The sequence below is a fragment of the Bos indicus genome, chromosome 25, assembly GCF_029378745.1.
Source record: "Bos indicus isolate NIAB-ARS_2022 breed Sahiwal x Tharparkar chromosome 25, NIAB-ARS_B.indTharparkar_mat_pri_1.0, whole genome shotgun sequence".
Classification (NCBI taxonomy): Eukaryota; Metazoa; Chordata; class Mammalia; order Artiodactyla; family Bovidae; genus Bos; species Bos indicus.
Genome location: NC_091784.1, coordinates 38173213 through 38191479, shown reverse-complemented (window position 1 = coordinate 38191479; position 18267 = coordinate 38173213). Strand labels below are relative to the sequence as shown.

Sequence of the window (18267 nt, the reverse complement as noted above, 5' to 3'; positions counted from 1 at the left end):
GGTATGTGTGTGCTTAGTCACTCAATCGTGCTGGACTCTTTGCAACCCAGTGGACTGTAGCCCACCAGGTCCTCTGTTCATGGGGTTTCCCCAGCAAGAATACTGGAGTGGGTGGCCACTTCCTACTCCAGGGGTTCTTCCTGACCCTCGCCTCTTGCATCTCCTGCATTGGCAGGTGGATTCTTTACCACTAGCACCACCTTGGAAGCCATTAGTCTTAGTTATTAAGACCTAATAGCACCAAGACAATGAAAGTGGCATGAGAGAAGCAGCCCCAGCCTGTACTACAGTCTTGGCAAACCATCCTCTTTTTGCTCCGGCACCCAGGGAAGCCCTGGCTCCCACCGGTGGCTCCTTCCTGCTCCTCCCTCAGCTGAGCCACGATGCCCGGTGCACACAAAGGTGAATGTGTGGCTAATGTGGACCAGATGCCCTTCCTGGCACCTCCCGATAAGGGGAGGATCGAAGGCATGAACAAGCCCTATGACATCAAGAGGTCCTGCTGGGTCAAGGATGAGAAGGAGGGCTTCATCGCTGGGGAGAACCAGTCTGAACAGGGTGACCAAGTCACCATGAAGACGATCACCAACAAGCTGGGTGGGAAATGATCCTCAGGATGAAACTGAGCTTGAGTCCTGGACCCCCAGGACTCAAGAGGCATGGTGGCAAGAAGAGCTGATGCCTCTGAGTCCCCTGTGCTGGGTTCAAGTGCAGACTCAATGACACTCGACCTGTGGGGCCCTAAGCAAAACACTTTCCCTCTCTGACCTTTGGTTTTCTCACAGTAGAGATTCCAATGTGATATGACATGAGAGTGGTTTTGTATGCTCTGTAAAACAGTGAATGTGTGCAAGAGATCGTAACGAGAGTTGTGTGTGTGTGTGTGTGCGCTCAGTGGTTTCAGTCGTGTCCAACTGACTCTTTGCGACCCCATGGACTGTAGCCCGCCAGGCTCCTCTGCCCATGGGATTCTCCAAGCAAGAATACTGAGTGGGTTGCCATGTCTTCCTCCAGGGGATCTTCCTGGCCCAGAGATCAAACTTGCATCTCCTACAGCTCCTGCATTTGCAGGCAGACTTTTTACCACTTAAGCCACCTGGGAAGCCCATCATGAGAGTTACTTATCTTTAAAGCCCCAGACAGCTCTCACATGGAATCAATTTTCTAAGAGTGAGGAGGAGCATCCCATCAAGAGTGAGAAGGAGCATCACATCCATCAGGAAATTGTGCTACGTGCCCATGATGGTGTGAGGGCTGTGAGACAGGACCTGGAATACCCTGGGCAACCCAGGTGAGCTCTCCAGTGTCATGAGCTACAGATGGTGGCACTGAGCCCGTTGCTGCGTGGTGGTGCTGAGCTGGGGCTGCCTTGTCCTGGCTTGTAAGGATCCAACTCTAAACATTCAGGGGCTTTGCAGGTGGTCGTTAAACCTTTGGCATCCTGGTGTCAGCCATGGTGGAAATGACAAAAGGTGCAAATCATGGATTTTTCCCCCCCGTATAGCTGGTTTACTAGCACAGCTCTCTGCGTTGGTCCACACTCTGTCCAGCTACAAGGATTGACTTCAGAGAGTGGCTAGAAAATTTGGTTTAGGAGACCCCTCACCTGGAGCAAACTCCTGGGGGAGGCACTGGATATTTTGCTTAATGCTTTTAATAACCTTATGGTAGTGGGATGTATGAACCCTGTTTTGCAGAAGATTAAAGAGATTTTAGGTAACTTGCCTACAGCTACAAAGACAGTGAATGATGAATTCAGATTCAAAGCTTGCTGCATCTGGACTCACAGAGAACAAACTTAGGGTTGCCAGGTACAGGAGTCGGGGGAAGAGACAGGGAGTTTGGGATCGACATGTCCACTCTGCTGTGTTTAAAACAGATGACAAAAAGGTAGGTCCTCCTATACAGCACAGGGAACTCTGCTCAATGTTACGTGGCAGCCTGGATGGGAGGGGAGTTTAGGGAAGAATGGATGCATGTATATGTGTGGCTGAGTCCTTTTGCTGTCCACTTGAAACTATCACAGTATTGTTAATTGGCTATACTCCAATATAAAATTAAAAGTTAAAAAAAAATAAAACTGATAAATCTAGGGGAAAAAAATACCCCAGAGCTTACTGTATCTGGCTCCAACGTCCATGCCCCTTCTACAGCATCACCTCATTTTCCACGTGGACTGTGGGGGGTGGGGGGTGTGTGGGATCAGTGCTTGGTTAATTTCAGGGATAAGGGGACAGAGACCTTCCATGATCAGAACTTGCGACATCTAAGCTTTATTCTGTGCCTCGCCCCTCTTTGATAGGAGTGGCCATAGGAAAACGAGGCTACAGCTGGGGTCCAGTGGGTTTGAATACGAAAGTCAAGATTAACGTGCAGGAGAAGCATCCTTCTCAGAAGGGCAGGACACTGCAGTGCTGCCAGGAATGATGGATGATGAGAGCGAAGCGCCAGAGGCCCCAGTTTGGGTACAGTTTAAGGACAACACAACTTCTGGGAGCATCTGCGGTAGACAGGCATACAGCAGGGTTTGGGACAGAAAAGATCGACTCATCTGGCTCTTAATGATAAAGCCACAGAACTCCATTTCTCTGCTGGGGCTGAAAGACAAGTGTTTGCCTGTGGGCGAGGCCCAGAGATCAGGAAACTACCAGAAATGGACCCTGAAAGAAATCTAGCTGGATTTACTGTGGGCGTGGTGACCATTACTGGGTGTATTTTCCAGAACCGTCAAGATTTCAAATTATCTGCCTGTTGAACTCATAAATTATTAAAAGTCCCAGAAATCCCAGTTGGTGTTTGAGCCTCACATCTCAGGCTTCAGGCAGCGGAAAGATATTTGTTTTCCCGATCACATGTCTCAAGCTTTGGCCCCAGTCGCTGCCACACAAGAGCTGGCGCTAGTTCACATTTACAGGGGAAAAGCTGGGGTGCAGAGTGGGGATGGGAATTTGTTGTATTATTTTTACCCTAAAATATATATGGCTCATCGTTGTTGGGTTGTTTTTTTTTTTTTTTTTTTTGGTCTTGTTTGCTAGCTTGCTTTCAATTTTATCCTTCAAGGTGGTTTACTGGGAGCAGGGGAATGCCTTTTTTTAATGGAAATGTTCACTGCTATTTAGAAACCACCACTAATTCTCAAGGCAGAGGGCAAGAGTCACATCTCTGCACAGGGTCCCTGGGATCAATGAGCAAGTTCAGCTACCAGAATGGACTTGGCTGAAAGAGAAGCACTGGTCAGAGATGGTCTGAATATAGGGAGGGAACATCAAGGTCTTTTTACTTGATGCCGCTTCAGCCCATATAATCCTCCCAGCAACCAGCCAAGGAAGCCATTGCCGTCCCTACTTCAGAGGGGAGGCACCTAGAGCTCAGAGGGCCATGGATGTTCCTCCCCGTCCCACGTCGACGGGACATGGCTGCACCGGGAGTTGGACCCACTGATCCAGTTTTTTTCTTGAAGCCAGAGAGCGGGTGGTACTCTGCCTGACGCTGCCGTGGTGTTGAGACAGTTCTATGTCCTGATGCGCATGCTGTGTTTTGACCCTCAGACGCTCATCGTGAAGGAAGATGACATCCAGCAGATGAACCCTCCCAAATTCTACCAAACCAGCAACCTGGCGGACATGACCTTCCTGAACAAGGCCAGCATCCTGGACAATCTGCGTCAATGCTACGTCAACACAAGGATCTGTGTAAGTATTAGGGCTGGAGGGGGAGAAGGGGGTGGCTGCGGTTCTTCGGCCCCTCTCCTCCCCAACAACCCACGTGTCTGCCTCTCTAGATGTCTTTACTAGAAAGGAAAGAGGCAATCTGGTAGGACTGGGTGAGCTGGGGCCCCACTTCAAGGTCAGGGGACTTCCCTTCCCTGGGTTTTGGTGACAGTCAAGAGAGCTGCCGCTTACTTCTTCCCCTTGCCCTACTTCAATACTGCTTCAGTTCCAGATTCAGACCTTCGGCAGCACCAGAGCTACAGGCGGTGCTGGAGGATCTCTGGAAAGCTCTTGGGGTCATTTGCTAGGGCCACAGGCTGGTGAGGCATCACTGGATTTCACTCTGGGAAAAGCCACATCCGCAGCCTGGCTGCGCCTTGAGCTTGGGCAGAGAATGTCCGTGTGGGCTCAAGGCCAAGCTCAGGGCCTGGGCTTGCTCAGAGCCCCTCTGCAGCTGAGCCCTCGCTCCCAAGGGTGGCCACACCACGACTCTGGGCTAAGGGACTGCGGGCTCTGTGGACAGTGGCCTGAGGTACCAGGGCAGGAGTCTCCTCTTAAATCCAACACCTCAGTTGAACCACTGACTGAAAACCTGGGGTAGGCAGGGCAGCCGCCCTCTCGTGTCCCTCCTGCGAGGGTGGTGGGGGCCTCTCCTCTTCATTCTGGCCCAAAAAGGGACTCGCTTCTGTTCTGCTCTCTCTGCCCCACCCCAACCCCCAGGACAGGGCTGGAGGGAAAGAGCGACTCGGTGGCTGGATCCCGGATGAGACACAGTGCATCATCCTCTTACGTCTTTGCGTGGGTTCTCTGCCTCTTCTCTTTGCTCCTCTTTCTTTGGGTCGCTCTCTATTTAATAAAGTTCCTTTTAAAAATGCAATATAATGCAGCTCTGCTAAGGAGAAGCTGAGGGTGTGTATCCCCACTTGGAATACAAAATGGAAACTTTTCGAGTTGACATGAAAAGAGGCAGAGAGTGGAGACACAAGAGGTCAGTGTGAATGTCTGCCAGGAGAAGCTTGGGACCCATGGATTTGGCCATTTTCTGCCCTCACCTATTCTGCCCTCAAATAATTTCTTTCACTACTTCACTGGTTTTTCTGATTAAAAAAAAAAAAATGGAATGATTTCCTGAAAAAAATTGCCATAGGGTAAAAGAGTATCTTCTTAAGAGTAGACCAATCCCTGTTGCCCACCAGTTGGCAGATCGTGTCCATAAAGAACTCCATGAACTGTCATGGAAAACCTCTCCCATGAAGAAAATCCAAAAATCAAGATATAAAAGAGTATCATGTATCATTTCTATGTGAAATCTAAAATACGACAGAAATGAACATGTCTACAAAACAGAAGCCGACTCAGACGTAGAGAACAGACTTGTAGTTGCCAAAGGGGATGGGTGCGGGGCGGCACAGGGAAGGAGCAGGACTTGGGGATTAGCACATGCAAGCTATTATCCATAGGACGGGTAAACAACACGTTCCTACCGGACAGTATAGATAACTATATTCAATATTCTGTGATACCCATAATGGAAAAGATGATGGAAAAGAATATATACGTATAACTGAATCACTTTGCTGTACAAAGTGCCGTACAAAGAAATGAACAGAATGTTGTAAATCAACCATACTTCAAAAAAACTTTTCCGTTAAAAAAATAAAAAATAATCTGTATCATAGAAAACAATTGTTTGCTTTAAGAACAAGGTGAGGGGACAAGAACATATCTCTGGGTTTGTTTGTATACTATGAGAAAGGGATATTAGAAACCAACATGGTGCTTCCTTCTGGGAGGAGGGGGCAGGCGCTGAGCAGCTGGGGGACTTTTTGCTGTGTATTTGTCCATAGAAACGATTATGTTATCAAGTCAGATCCTGGGGTTGGCCAAAAAGATCGTTCTGGTTTTTCCGTAAGATGTTACCAAAAAAAACCCTAATGAAATTTTGGCCAACCCAATAATTAAACCAAAAGAAAATGAAACAGATACATATTAAAGAGAAGACTGGTTTTGCCTACTGGATAAAGACTCAGACATAGATTCTGCCCTCAGAGAGAGCATCACGGAATCTTTCCAGGACGGCAGGATGCTCCAGCCAGGATGCTCTGCGATGGGCCGGGGTCCAGAGGGAAGGGGGAGTCGGGAGAAGGGCCAGATAATCCTCTTCTTTTCCTCTCACCAGACCTACTCGGACTTGTTCTGCATGACACTCAGCCCCTACCGGTGGCTGCCCATCCGCGGGGCCCACGTGGCCAACATGTACGAAGGCAAGAAGCGTGCACGGTGATGTCACCCCACCTCTTCTCCATCGAGGATAGCACCCACCACGACAGGCTCATGGGTGCGTGTGGGGGTGGGGATAGTACGGGGCCGCCGGGGCAGTCATGGCAGGGCTAGAAAAATCCCTTTGCCGCTGGGGCTCCAAATGCATAAGACCCCCATGCTACCCAGTCCCAACCTTGATCCCTCATCACCCACTGAAGATTTTTTTTTAATATTGCTCAGTGAGTGTGCTTGCTAAGTACCAACCCTACCTCACATCCCGTCTCATTTAAGCATTACAAAAACATGGGAAACAAGCTAAATAATGTCCAGAACTCAAATCAACCCTTAACCATTCCCTATGCCATCTTCACCGTACAGTACAAAGTGATTTTTATTAATGTTACTATTTATCTTGATGTTGCTTACGACTAGGCAGTTTCCTGAGATGGGGCTGGTAAATTCTTGGGCCCTTTGGCAAGGATGTGGGCTTCAGCGGCAGGTGTGTAGCCTCGGACCTGACGGATCCTAGCTCTTCTTCATCTGCCGGCCACTGCAGCCGTGCTGCAAGCCGGGCAGGATGCAGGGAGATGCAGGTGTCACGGCTAGGGTGTTGCCAAATGTTGAGTTTCTAAGTGTTTTCTAATTACATCTTCCTGTTGACAGGTCCCTCCCTACAGAGCGTGAAAATCAGTCTATGCTAATCACATAAGTGTCCCTCCTGCCTCTCAGTCTATAGACATGTAATTAGGTCTGTGTCTTACACATGTAATTAAGCCTTCTTAGAATTAATTGGGGGGGCTTTGTATGGAAATCTGCAGTCTGCGAACGAGTGGGCTTAGCAGGGTAAGGCTGCTGCTGCTGCTGCTAAGTCGCTTCAGTTGTGTCTGACTCTGTGCGATCCCATAGACGGCAGCCCACCAGGCTCCCCCATCCCTGGGATTCTCCAGGCAAGAACACTGGAGTGGGTTGCCATTTCCTTCTCCAATGCGTGCAAGTGAAAAGTGAAAGTGAAGTCGCTCAGTTGTGCCTGACTCTTAGCGACCCCGTGGACTGCAGCCCACCAGGCTCCTCCGCCCATGAGATTCTCCAGGCAAGAGTACTGGAGTGGGGTGCCACTGCCTTCTCCAAGGGTAGGGCTGCATCTGCTAAACTGAGTCGGGGTGAGGGGTTTCGGGGCCCAAGTCCCCTCCTGCCCCACCCTGCCGGCCCCGATGGCTGGGACCTTTCATCACTTTGCCTCTCTGCAGCCACTCCCCTCTCTGCCCGTCACTTGTCTGCTCCCGCTCTCCACCTGCAGTGGAGAATCTGGTGCCGGCAAGACCGAGAACATGAAGAAAGTCATCCAGTACTTTGGCGACATTGGAGGAACTGGCAAACGGTCCTCGGATAGGAAGGTAGGGCCGTCTGGGGACACTTGGGGCCTAGGGTCCACACAGCAGAGCCCTGTGACCCTCACAGCTGCTCTCTGGGTTAGGGCCACTTTATAGATGAGGAGATGGTAGCTGAGAGATAAGCGACTTGGGCAGAGTCCCATAGAGAGAAGGTGGCTGCAGACCCAGATCTGACCCACTGGATGGACTCTGATGCTCCAGGCCACGTCTGCCCCTAGAAGTGCTGTGCCAGAGCCCCTTGTGCTTGGCAGGGGAAAGAGGGAACCGCCAGCTCCTGGTTACGCTGCTTCTGCAGGCCCTGGCAACCCCAGGGCTCAGGGAGCACTAGCTGGGCCAGTGGCAACTGTAAAAAGCCAACAGAGAGGAAAGGAAGACTTTGCAGGAGCACCAGGGGTGCCCAGGGAAGGGTTTCAAGGTTCACAGAGGAGTCTCTCCACCAAGAGCAAAGGAAAGAAACAGCAGCTAAGAATCAAGGCCTGTCGTCTGGCAGGGGTGCTCCGACAGGGACTGCAGGGGCACAGTCCTCAGGCGGTGGCCCTCCTCCCAGGTCCCCTCCAGTCCCGCTCTGCCCGCCTCCCCAAGGCCGTGCCTCTCCTGGGTTCCTGGCACATACACCACTGTCGTTTGAAAGCCCTGGCTTCCCAGGCAGCAGCCGACAGGCCACCCCACCTAGTGTTTCTCTCTGGGTCAGGGGTCCCCGGAGGATCAAATCATCAGGCAACGCTGAGCTGGAGGCTCCAGAAACAACAGCTCCTCCTGCTTCGTCAGTGTGACGGCGGCAGGGTGGCCCCAGGGTGGTGGGACAGGCTTTACCACCCCGCCCCAGGGAGGAAATCAGGGCTGACTGACACTCACCAATGGGATGACCCAAGTCCCAGCATCTCCTTCCCAGAGACTGGTATCAGTCAGGAGCTTCCCCGGCGGTCCAGCGGTTAAGACTCCACACTGCCAATGCAGGGGACATAGGATCAATCCCTGGTCAGGGAGCTAAGACCACCCACGAGTCGTGTGGCACGGCCCAAAAATATTAATAAATAAAATGGTTCATAATAAATAATGCTTTAAAAAACAAACAAAAAGAGTCCAATTCAGCATTTAAATCCAGGGGCTTGAGTGCAGAGAAGTGGGCACGCGGTGATGGAAGGACTAAGAAGTCAAAACAGGAACCCGGAGATCGCAGCGGCTGGAGGCTGAACCCGCCCCCCCCCACCCACCCAGGGGCCCCGGGGCTGGCGGGATGCAGGAGAGGCGCTGTCCCCAGGGCCCTGGTGGCCCTGAAGCCTGTCTGGTGGGAGCTGGGTCGTGGATGGAGCTCAGTAGATCTGCTGCGCCTTTCCCTGCTGACCCCGTATGTCCTGCTGGGGCCTCTCACTGCCTGGGGAAGAGAGCTGGGCGGGGAGGAGGTGAGGACAGGTGATGGAGACACCGAGACTCCTGTTCCGGGAGAGTTTGTCCTTGACTGATCCGGCGTCTCTCCATAGGAGGCACGGTACAGCGCCCTCTATGTGTCACTTCAGTTGCTCAGTCGTGTCTGACTGTGACCCCATGGACTGCAGCACGCCAGGCCTCGCTGTCCATTGCCAACCCCCGGAGCTTACTCAAACTCGTGCCCATTGAGTCGGTGATGCCAACCAACCATCTCATCCTCTGTTGTCCCCTTTCTCCTTCTGCCTTCAATCTTTCCCAGCATCAGAGTCTTATTTCTAATGAGTCAGTTCTTCGCATCAGGTGGCCAAAGTATTGGAGTTTCAGCTTCAGCATCAGTCCTTCCAATGAATATTCAGGACTGACAACTCCCACCACGCCTGCCTAAGGCGGAATTCCAGAGGGTTTTAGCATCTCCTGCAGGGCACCCCTCTGCTCCATTAGATGCCCCAAAACTGCAGGCTACCCCCAGACCCTAGGTTTAGCTCCAAGACCTGTCCACTTCCTTCTCTGCCTGTCCAAGTGGGAAATCCACAACTCCACATACAGCCACCTCTGGCCCAGTCACCTTTCTGCAGTGCCCTTAGAATTCGGGGTGGGGGGGTGGGGGGAGGGAGGGTCAATGAGTGACCGCAGCCAGAGAGTGACAGGGTGACAAGCTTGGTCTGGAGTGCCACACGTGCTCCTTCATGACCCTCCCCGCCCAGGGCAAGTTCATCCGATCCACTTCGGAACTCCGGGCAAGCTGGCAGGAGCTGACGTTGAGAGCTGTGAGTCAGGCTTTTTTCAGAGAGTTCTTGGGGGCAGGACCAGCTACCGTCATGGGGTGCAGTGCACAGTGAAAGCACGGGCCCCTTGTTCCAAAAGTACTGAGAATTTCCAAATAGCAGCAGAGGGACTCAAGCGTGGGGCCCTGCTGAGCACAGCCTGGATCACACGCGGGAGGTCAGCCCTACTCCCAGGCCCCCCTCCCTCAGGAGCCAGCCCCCTGCCCTGGCCATGGGTCTGGGGGAGAGGGAAGAGGACTCATGCCTGGACATGGCACTGGGCTTTATGGGGAGGGGATCCCTGCACTCCAGGGAGAATGGGCTGAGCTCATGGGCACATTGGCTTCTTCTTTTCCAGATTTCTTGGTGAAATCTCGTGTCATCTCACAGCAAGCAGATGAGAGGAGCTACTACATTTTCTACCACATTCTAACAGGAAGCCTGAGCTTGTCAGTAAAGATCTTCACGTCTCTCTCATTGTCTCTTAACTGCTTTTCCGCTATTTCCAATAATGAAAGAATCTCCTGTGTGTGGAGGGGTTCTGTGGTTCTACACAAATCTGTTTAGTCGAGAATTATGTGAAGAGGTTACAGGAAAGTTTCTCAAAGTTCTACTCACACCCACCTTCACAATAGCCTATGAGGCTTCACACCATTGCTGGCCCATTTCACAGATGGGGCTTTGAGATGCTATGGTTGAGATACAGTCCTAGGGTATAGGATTTTAGATCCACTTGCCTTCTCCCCTGACTCCTTGTCTGGGTTTCCCAAGTGACTCAGTGGTAAAGAATCTGCCTGCCAATTCAGGAGACACAGAAAACGCAGGTTCAATCCCTGGGTTGGGAAGATCCCCTGGAAAAGCAAATGGCCAGCCCACTCCAGTATTTTTGCCTGGAAAATCCTATGGACAGAGGAGCCTGACAGGCTACAGTCCATGGGGTTGCAAAGAGTCAAACACGATTGAGCAACTAAGCATGCATGCATGCCTTCCATATCTTGGTCAGACAGCAGCAGAGAGGTCAGCCCAGGACCACTGCACATGGACATAGTCCTGTGAGCAGTTCAGCAAGCAGACTGCATTCATGCCCTCAGTGGGATGCCCTTGTGCAGGCAACAATCTACTCAACTGTCCATGGCAGACCTGCTCAGAATCTAAGGTCCAGAGTGAGATGAAGACTCGGTCTTCCACATACACACCTCTTTTCCCAGCCAGAGACAAGGGCATTGAATACCACCCCCTACCCACACACATGGGTTTTATTTGTGTTGGAAATGGTGTACTTTTTAATTAATATATGCCATTTTGAAATTGGAAGGTGTCACATAAAAACCAAACTTCTGGTTTCTCTATAGCAGGACATCTGGTAGGCATGGCCTGCCCTGGCATGTGGCACGAGTCAGGGAAGTTGAGTGGTAGTGGGCCCTTCGGATGGAGCTCAAGCTCTCCTGTTTACCACACTCCCCACCAAGCCCTACTGCCTGCCTGACCCTGGAGCAGAGTGGCAGGCACCATTCATCTTCCTTCTTGGGCTGTAGTTTTTCTTAACAGTAGAGAGAAAAGGAAAGGACAATATGTCTCGCACCCATGTCTCTTCCAAAAGCGAAAAAGACAGAACAAGAGGGGCACATATTTGAAGAAAAATAGAAGCGAGTGTATTTCTTTGCAAAAGTGACAGCATCCCAGGCATCCTATATGCAAGTGATTCCTACTGCCTGCTGCAGTCTTTGGGTTACCTTCTGCCTTTGAGCATGACCTGCTCTTTACAGGAGAGAGAATGGAGAAAGAGGTGCATTCATTTATTCCAGAAACACCTACTAGTTATCTACCAGGTGCCAGGTCCTGGGCCAAGTGACAAAGGGCACAGCCACATTCCTGAGACCCTCCTGTCTCTCCAAAGTTCCTCACGTGCCTCATTCAAGTCCCTCGATGAGTCCAGGTGACCTAAAGGGGCACGGAGCACGTTGTATTCAGCTCTGTAACCACCACAATGACACCATCATACCTGGCACAGGGGAGGCATTTAGAGATACAGGTTAAAAATGAAAAAGAATGGACTTCTCTGGCATTCCAGTGGTTAAGACTTCGCCTCCCAATGCAGGGGGTGTGAGTTTGATCCCTGGTCAGGGAGCTAAGATCCTGTATGCCTCAGGGCCAAAAAGCCAAAACATAAAACAGAAGCAATATCGTGACAAATTCAAAGGACTGAAAACTGGTCCACATCAAAAAAATTAAAACTAAAAAGAAGGAAACCATGCGTCACCAGCCCGCTAACCTGCTTTCTTGCAGAAAGCCTGCTGCTGGTCCCCAACCTGAAGGAGTACCACTGGGTGAGCCGGGGCATCACTGTGGTGGTAACATGGACGATGGGGAGGAACTGCAGACGTGAGTGGGTGGGCATAGCCAGCAAAAGACGGGGGAACTCTGGGGCCCTGCAGGCACTGCCATCTGAACTGGGTGGGGCAGGGTCAGAGGGGACACGCAGAGTTGCCAGGCAGCAGCCTGGGTTCTCCCGTGGAGATTGCTGGGGTTGCAGCCGGTGTTTTCCCCAAGCCTGTCATAGAGAGCAGCGCTTCTCTGCAGAGTTGAACTGTTACTCGACAGGGACTTGCGGGGCGGTCTACTCCACATTCCTCCGCCTCCCCAGCCCAGCGAGACATCACCTTCTAGTCCCACCAGTTCCCACAGCACCTCTCTCTCCTCCTCTGTGACGCTGAGCACCTGGGGCTTCCATTAGAATACTGTGTAACTCTCTCTTTTTTGACAAAAGAATCAAATCCTGATGCATTTTTGCCTTCCCCTTCTCTAAGGACCTAGCAAGGAGCCTGTACAGTAATAATGGTGGGGATTATAACACTATTTCCCATTTGTTCCTATCACTGTGGTTTATCTTTATGATCACCTGCTGCTTCTTCTGCTGCTGCTAAATTGCTTCAGTCGTGTCCGACTCTGTGCAACCCCATAGACGGCAGCCCACCAGGATGCCCCGTCCCTGGGATTCTCCAGGCAAGAATACTGGAGTGGGTTGCCATTTCCTTCTCCAATGCATGAAAGTGAAAAATGAAAGTGAAGTCGCTCAGTCGTGTCTGACCCTTAGCGACCCCGTGGACTGCAGCCTTCCAGGCTCCTCCATCCATGGGATTTTCCAGGCAAGAGTACTGGAGTGGGGTGCCATTGCCTTCTCCGTTATGACCACCTACAGGCCCCATTTTGCAGATGACTTCACTGAGGCCAGAAGGTTAAATGAATACAAGGACTGCCTTGCAGAGCATCTGGCCTGGGCTCCTTGGAGGAAAGACTCACCCTGGTCAGGGTCTGTCTGGCCATTGGTGCCACCTCTGGCACCAAATGGTGGCCTCCACTCTGAGGAACAGGAAGCCAGGAGCTCCTTGGTGTTCCTCCCCCGGGAGCCTTGCAGAAAGCCTTTGATGTGCTGGGTTTCAGCGCCAAGAAGATCGGCGTGTATAAGCTGAATGGGGGGCATCATGCACTTCGGCAACGTGAAGTTCAGGCAGAAGGCCAGAGACAGCAGGCCGAGGTGGGCACCAGAGAGGATAGGCAGAGGGCGGGGGCTGTGCGGGGAGGGGGTGGCCAGCAGTGGGGGCAGGGGAGGCTCAGGACTCTCCAGGCTTCCTGCACATGTCAGAGACCCTCGGTAAACTAAGGATGCTCCTTTAATACCAGACATCAAGAGCCGCAAAAGGCGTGACAGTCAGAGACATAATTTTGGTTTCTATATCACCCTGCCGCGTGACCTTGAGTGAGTGAGTGTGGGAACTGTTATCAGACTTCTGTTTTCTTTCTTTCCCCAATATTCCTAAATTTTTTAAATCAAAATATAGGTGATGTACAATATTATATGTTACAAGTGTACACTATAGTGATTCACAATTTTTACACATTATACTCCATTTATAGTTATTATAAAATATTGGCTATATTTTTTCTGTGCTGTACAATAGATCCTTGTAGCTTATTTTATACCTAATAGCTTGTTCCTCTTACTCCGCTACTCCATCTTGCCCCTACCCATTCCCTCCCCACACTGGTAGCCACTAGTTCGTTCTCTGTATCTGCGAGTCTGCTTCTTTTAGGTTATACTCACTAGTTTGTTATATTAGATTTCACATACAAGTGGTCTTTAGCTGTCTGACTTATTGCACTGACCATAATGACCTTCCAGTCCTGCCAAACTGCTGCAGATGGCGAATTTTCGTTCTTTTTCATGGCTGCATAGCATTCCGTTGTATATCTCTGGCACAGACAGCTTCAGACCCCAGTTTTCTCAATGGCAACATGGGCGGTCTCCCCATCTCTCTCCATAACCCCTTCTTTAAACACAATAGACAGGGGCTATGGTTCTCCAGGGCAGGGCACCATCTTTCACTCCCCTGCTTTTTCTTTCCCTGCTCAGTGGCTGACAAAGTTGCCCACCTCATGGGTCTCAACTTCAGGGAGCTCCAGAAGGGCATCACCAGGCCGCAGGTCAAAGTAAGCAACAAGTTTGTGCAGGAGGGCCAGAACATGGAGCAGGGCCAGAACCCCATCGGGGCCCTGGGCAAGACCGTGTACGACAAGATGTTCAAGTGGCTGGTGGTCAGGATCAACAGGACCTTGGATGCCAAGATGCAGAGGGAGTTCTGCACTGGGACACTAGACGCTGCCGGCTTCGAGATCTTTGAGGGGTATCTGGCCTCACTTTGCCGTAGCCACCCTCCTTTGATAAGAACCTTTTCACCAGGGTTCTCTCGCTTCTCACCTTTGACCTGGGGCCAGCCAATCTCAGTCTGCTCCTGGCCTCCAGCTTCTGGCCTCCAGAAAGTTCCATCTTCATGTATTGGCGCCAAGTCACAACAGGTAGAATGAGCGGTGCGCTGGCTGGAGCTGGCCTGTCCCAGCTCACCAGAGCTGACTGGGGGAATTTTCAGGAATTCTGAGAGCCGGTCAACACCCTGTTGCTGACATGTCCATGGCGCATTTACATGGCCAACACTACAAACCAGGAGTGAGAGAGAGAGAGCTGATTTATCAGCACAGTACTGGTGGTCCCTGTTTCTTGCCCAGACAAATGAGACTCAGGTCTCATCACAAGATGAAGGCTGTGGATCAGGAAGATTTTGCCTTCATGATTATGAGTTAGGAGGCCCGGTTCTGGACTCGGGTTGGCCACCAACCAGCTGTGTGGCCTTTGGACAGTGGCTACCCCTGTCTGAGCCTCAGCTGTCTCAACTCTAAAATGAGTTGGCCGGAGGTGATGACTTTTAAGGTGCACGTCAGCTCTGCTCTCCTATTATTCCAGGACTTCTGTTAGCCACAGCTAGGGTTTTAAAAAATAATTTAGCCCCATTTCTATCAGGCTTCCCTAGTGGCTCAGCTGGTAAGAATTCACCGGCGATGCAGGAGACCCCAGTTCCATTCCTGGGTCAGGAAGAGCACCTGGGAAGGGATAAGCTACCCACTCCAGTATTCTTGGGCTTCTTGGTGGCTCAGCTGGTAAAGAATCTGCCTGCAATGTGGGAGACGTGGGTTTGATCCCTGGGTTGGGAAGATCCCCTGGAGGAGGGAAAGGCTACCCACTCCAGTATTCTGGCCTGGAGAATCCCATGGACTGTATAGTCCATGGGGCTGCAAAGAGTCGGACGCAACCCAGTGACTTTCACTTTCAATTTCTCTCAGGATCCAGAAGGCTAATTTGGCTGCTGTCTACAACAAAATCATTTAATTCCATAGGTGGAAAGGGCCTTAGACAGAGTCTCAAACTGTGCTGCCTGGAGTCCTGGGCAGCTGCCGATGGCCAGCTGAGTGGGGCTGGAAAGGTAGGAAAACGCCTGCGCCAACAGAGGGGTGTGTGCAGTAGACAAACAGGGCTGGACTCCCAGCTCCGCCACTTCCACGCCATGAACCTCCAGGTCCCCATCTTTAATGGGGTCACCGATCATTCTTGCAGATGCAGCTTAACCATGTACGTCTGACACACGTACATGCTCGATGCAGGTGACTCTGTGATCAAAACGGCCCCTCTCCTCTGACTTGTTTTTCATAAGAGCCTTCCATGTGGGCTTTCATTCAGAGAAAGCAGTCTCTGGTTTTAAAAAAAAATGAATAAAAAGGCTTGCAAATCCCTCAAACCCCTTCATCCTCCAGATGAGGATGAGAAAAACTAGACAGAGAGACCTATCCAAAGGCACACCAGGTTGGGGCAGGGTTCAGACCCACAAAGCATCTCAAAGGATTTCGCTCCCTAGAAAGGAAATGATTCCTCCCACGTTGGTGTTCACGCACCGCGTGAGGCTGGAGTCTGAGTTTCAGGCGCTGCAGCAGCAGTGGGGGGCTTGGGTGGGCATGGGGCAAGGCGCTCTGTGCCTGCATGGGGAGGGGGCCGAGGGGCTTATCATGGGGCCTGGGAGCACCGACTGGCCAGTTGGTGTTACGGCATCTGCGGCTGTGCCAGACACTGGCCAGCTTCAGCTCTGCTGGAGGCCCAGCCCTCCGCCCCTCCCGGGGGAGGCTCTGTCTGCATCTGGGCTGCCCCTCTTTCTATCTTCACCCCACAGTTCAACAGCTTCGAGCAGCTATGCATCAGCTTCACCAAGAAGAAGCTACAGCAGTTCTCCTAGCACCACATGTTCGCGCTGGAGCAGGAGGCGTGCAAGAGGGAGGACATCCAATGGGTCTTCACAGATTTTGGCCTTGACCTGCAGGCCTGCATCTACCTCCTGGAAAAGGGACCCCGCTTCTCGAAGGAGGGGCTTAGAGAGAGGTCGGGACCCTGACTGGGGCACGTCTCAGGAGGGGATTTCACTGGGGCCAGTGCTTTTGGGGGAATCAGCAACACAGCTGATGGCTCTGGTTTATCTGACCTCAATATTCCTCTCTAAAACGGCACAACACCCACTGCAGTGGCCACTGTCAGCTCGGCTGTATTATGCCTTCACTCATCGGATCATCACAAGCTCCTGTGTGCAGGGGGCAATTTATTATAACCATTTCACAGATTCCCAACACTGAGGCACCAAAAAATGAAGTTGCTTGTCCATGGTCATCCATCCTATGAAAGGCAGAGTCAGGTTTTAACCAGGCTGTCTAATAGCCTCCCATGTAATCACATCATAGGCAATGTTTTAGCAAATGGTCCTCACTGGAGAATATATAACATTAGTAGATGCAAACTATTTTATATAGAATGGATAAGCAACAAGGTCCTACTGTAGAGCACAGGGAACTATCATCAGTATCCTGTGATAAACCATAATGGAAAAGAACATGAAAAAGAATATACATGCATCAGATCAGATCAGTCGCTCAGTCGTGTCCGACTCTTTGCGACCCCATGAATCACAGCACGCCAGGCCTCCCTGTCCATCACCAACTCCTGGAGTTCACTCAGACTCATGTCCATCGAGTCAGTGATGCCATCCAGCCATCTCATCCTCTGTCGTCCCCTTCTCCTCCTGCCCCCAATCCCTCCCAGCATCAGAGTCTTTTCCAATGAGTCAACTCTTCGCATGAGGTGGCCAAAGTATTGGAGTTTCAGCTTCAGCATCATTCCCTCCAAAGAAATCCCAGGGCTGATCTCCTTCAGAATGGACTGGTTGGATCTCCTTGCAGTCCAAGGGACTCTCAAGAGTCTTCTCCAACACCACAGTTCAAAAGCATCAATTCTTCGGCACTCAGCCTTCTTCACAGTCCAACTCTCACATCCATACATGACCACAGGAAAAACCATAGCCTTGACTAGCCGGACTTTTGTTGGCAAAGTAATGTCTCTGCTTTTGAATATGCTATCTAGGTTGGTCATAACTTTCCTTCCAAGGAGGAAGCGTCTTTTAATTTCATGGCTGCAGTCACCATCTGCAGTGATTTGGGAGCCCCCCAAAATAAAGTCTGACACTGTTTCCACTGTTTCCCCATCTATTTCCCATGAAGTGGTGGGACCGGATGCCATGATCTTCGTTTTCTGAATGTTGAGCTTTAAGCCAACTTTTTCACTCTCCACTTTCACTTTCATCAAGAGGCTTTTGAATTCCTCTTCACTTTCTGCCATAAGGGTGGTGTCATCTGCATATCTGAGGTTATTGATATTTCTCCCAGCAATCTTGATTCCAGCTTATCACTCTGCCCCGTACAGCAGAAAAAACACAACATTGTAAATCAACTATACTTCAGCAAAATAAATTTTTTAATTGGAAAAGAAAGTAAAAAAGGATATGTATTGTTTGATTAAATGCATAAAAGTGACAGAAAAAGGACATTAATGAGGCCAATGACAAAACGTGAACAGAGTCTGTTCACAGTATTGTACTGATGTTGATTTCCTAGTTTTCATTATTTTACAGAGTTTACTGTAACATTTGGAGAAGTTGGATGAAGGATGTATAGGAATTCTTTGCACTAGTCTTGCAAGCCTAAAATTATTTCAAAATAAAGAGATAAAAAATAAAGAATATACCTTGTCTCCAAAGTTCATCCTCAGATCCATCATAGAGAAGTTATCATCAAGGAAGCCAGGGGTCTTCAATGGGAGGCTTTCCTCCCTGGAAAAGTCACCAAAAACAGTCTGTGGGGACTTCCCTGTGGTCTAGTATGCTCTGTGAGATGGCCTAGTTAAGACCCTGTGTCCAGCTGTCATAGAACCCAAAAGGCCCTCATGCTTGAGCTTTGGGAACAAGCATTGCCCTCTTCTAGGAGTCTGCTTCAGAAATCCAGACCTTCCAC

The 18267-nt window shown here is 50.7% G+C and overlaps 1 pseudogene; it reads left to right on the top strand.

Moving 5' to 3' along the window:
* Nucleotides 1-383: 383 nt before the first annotated feature.
* LOC109578188 (myosin-16-like) overlaps nucleotides 384-18267 on the top strand; it is a 44849-nt pseudogene continuing 26965 nt past the window's right edge.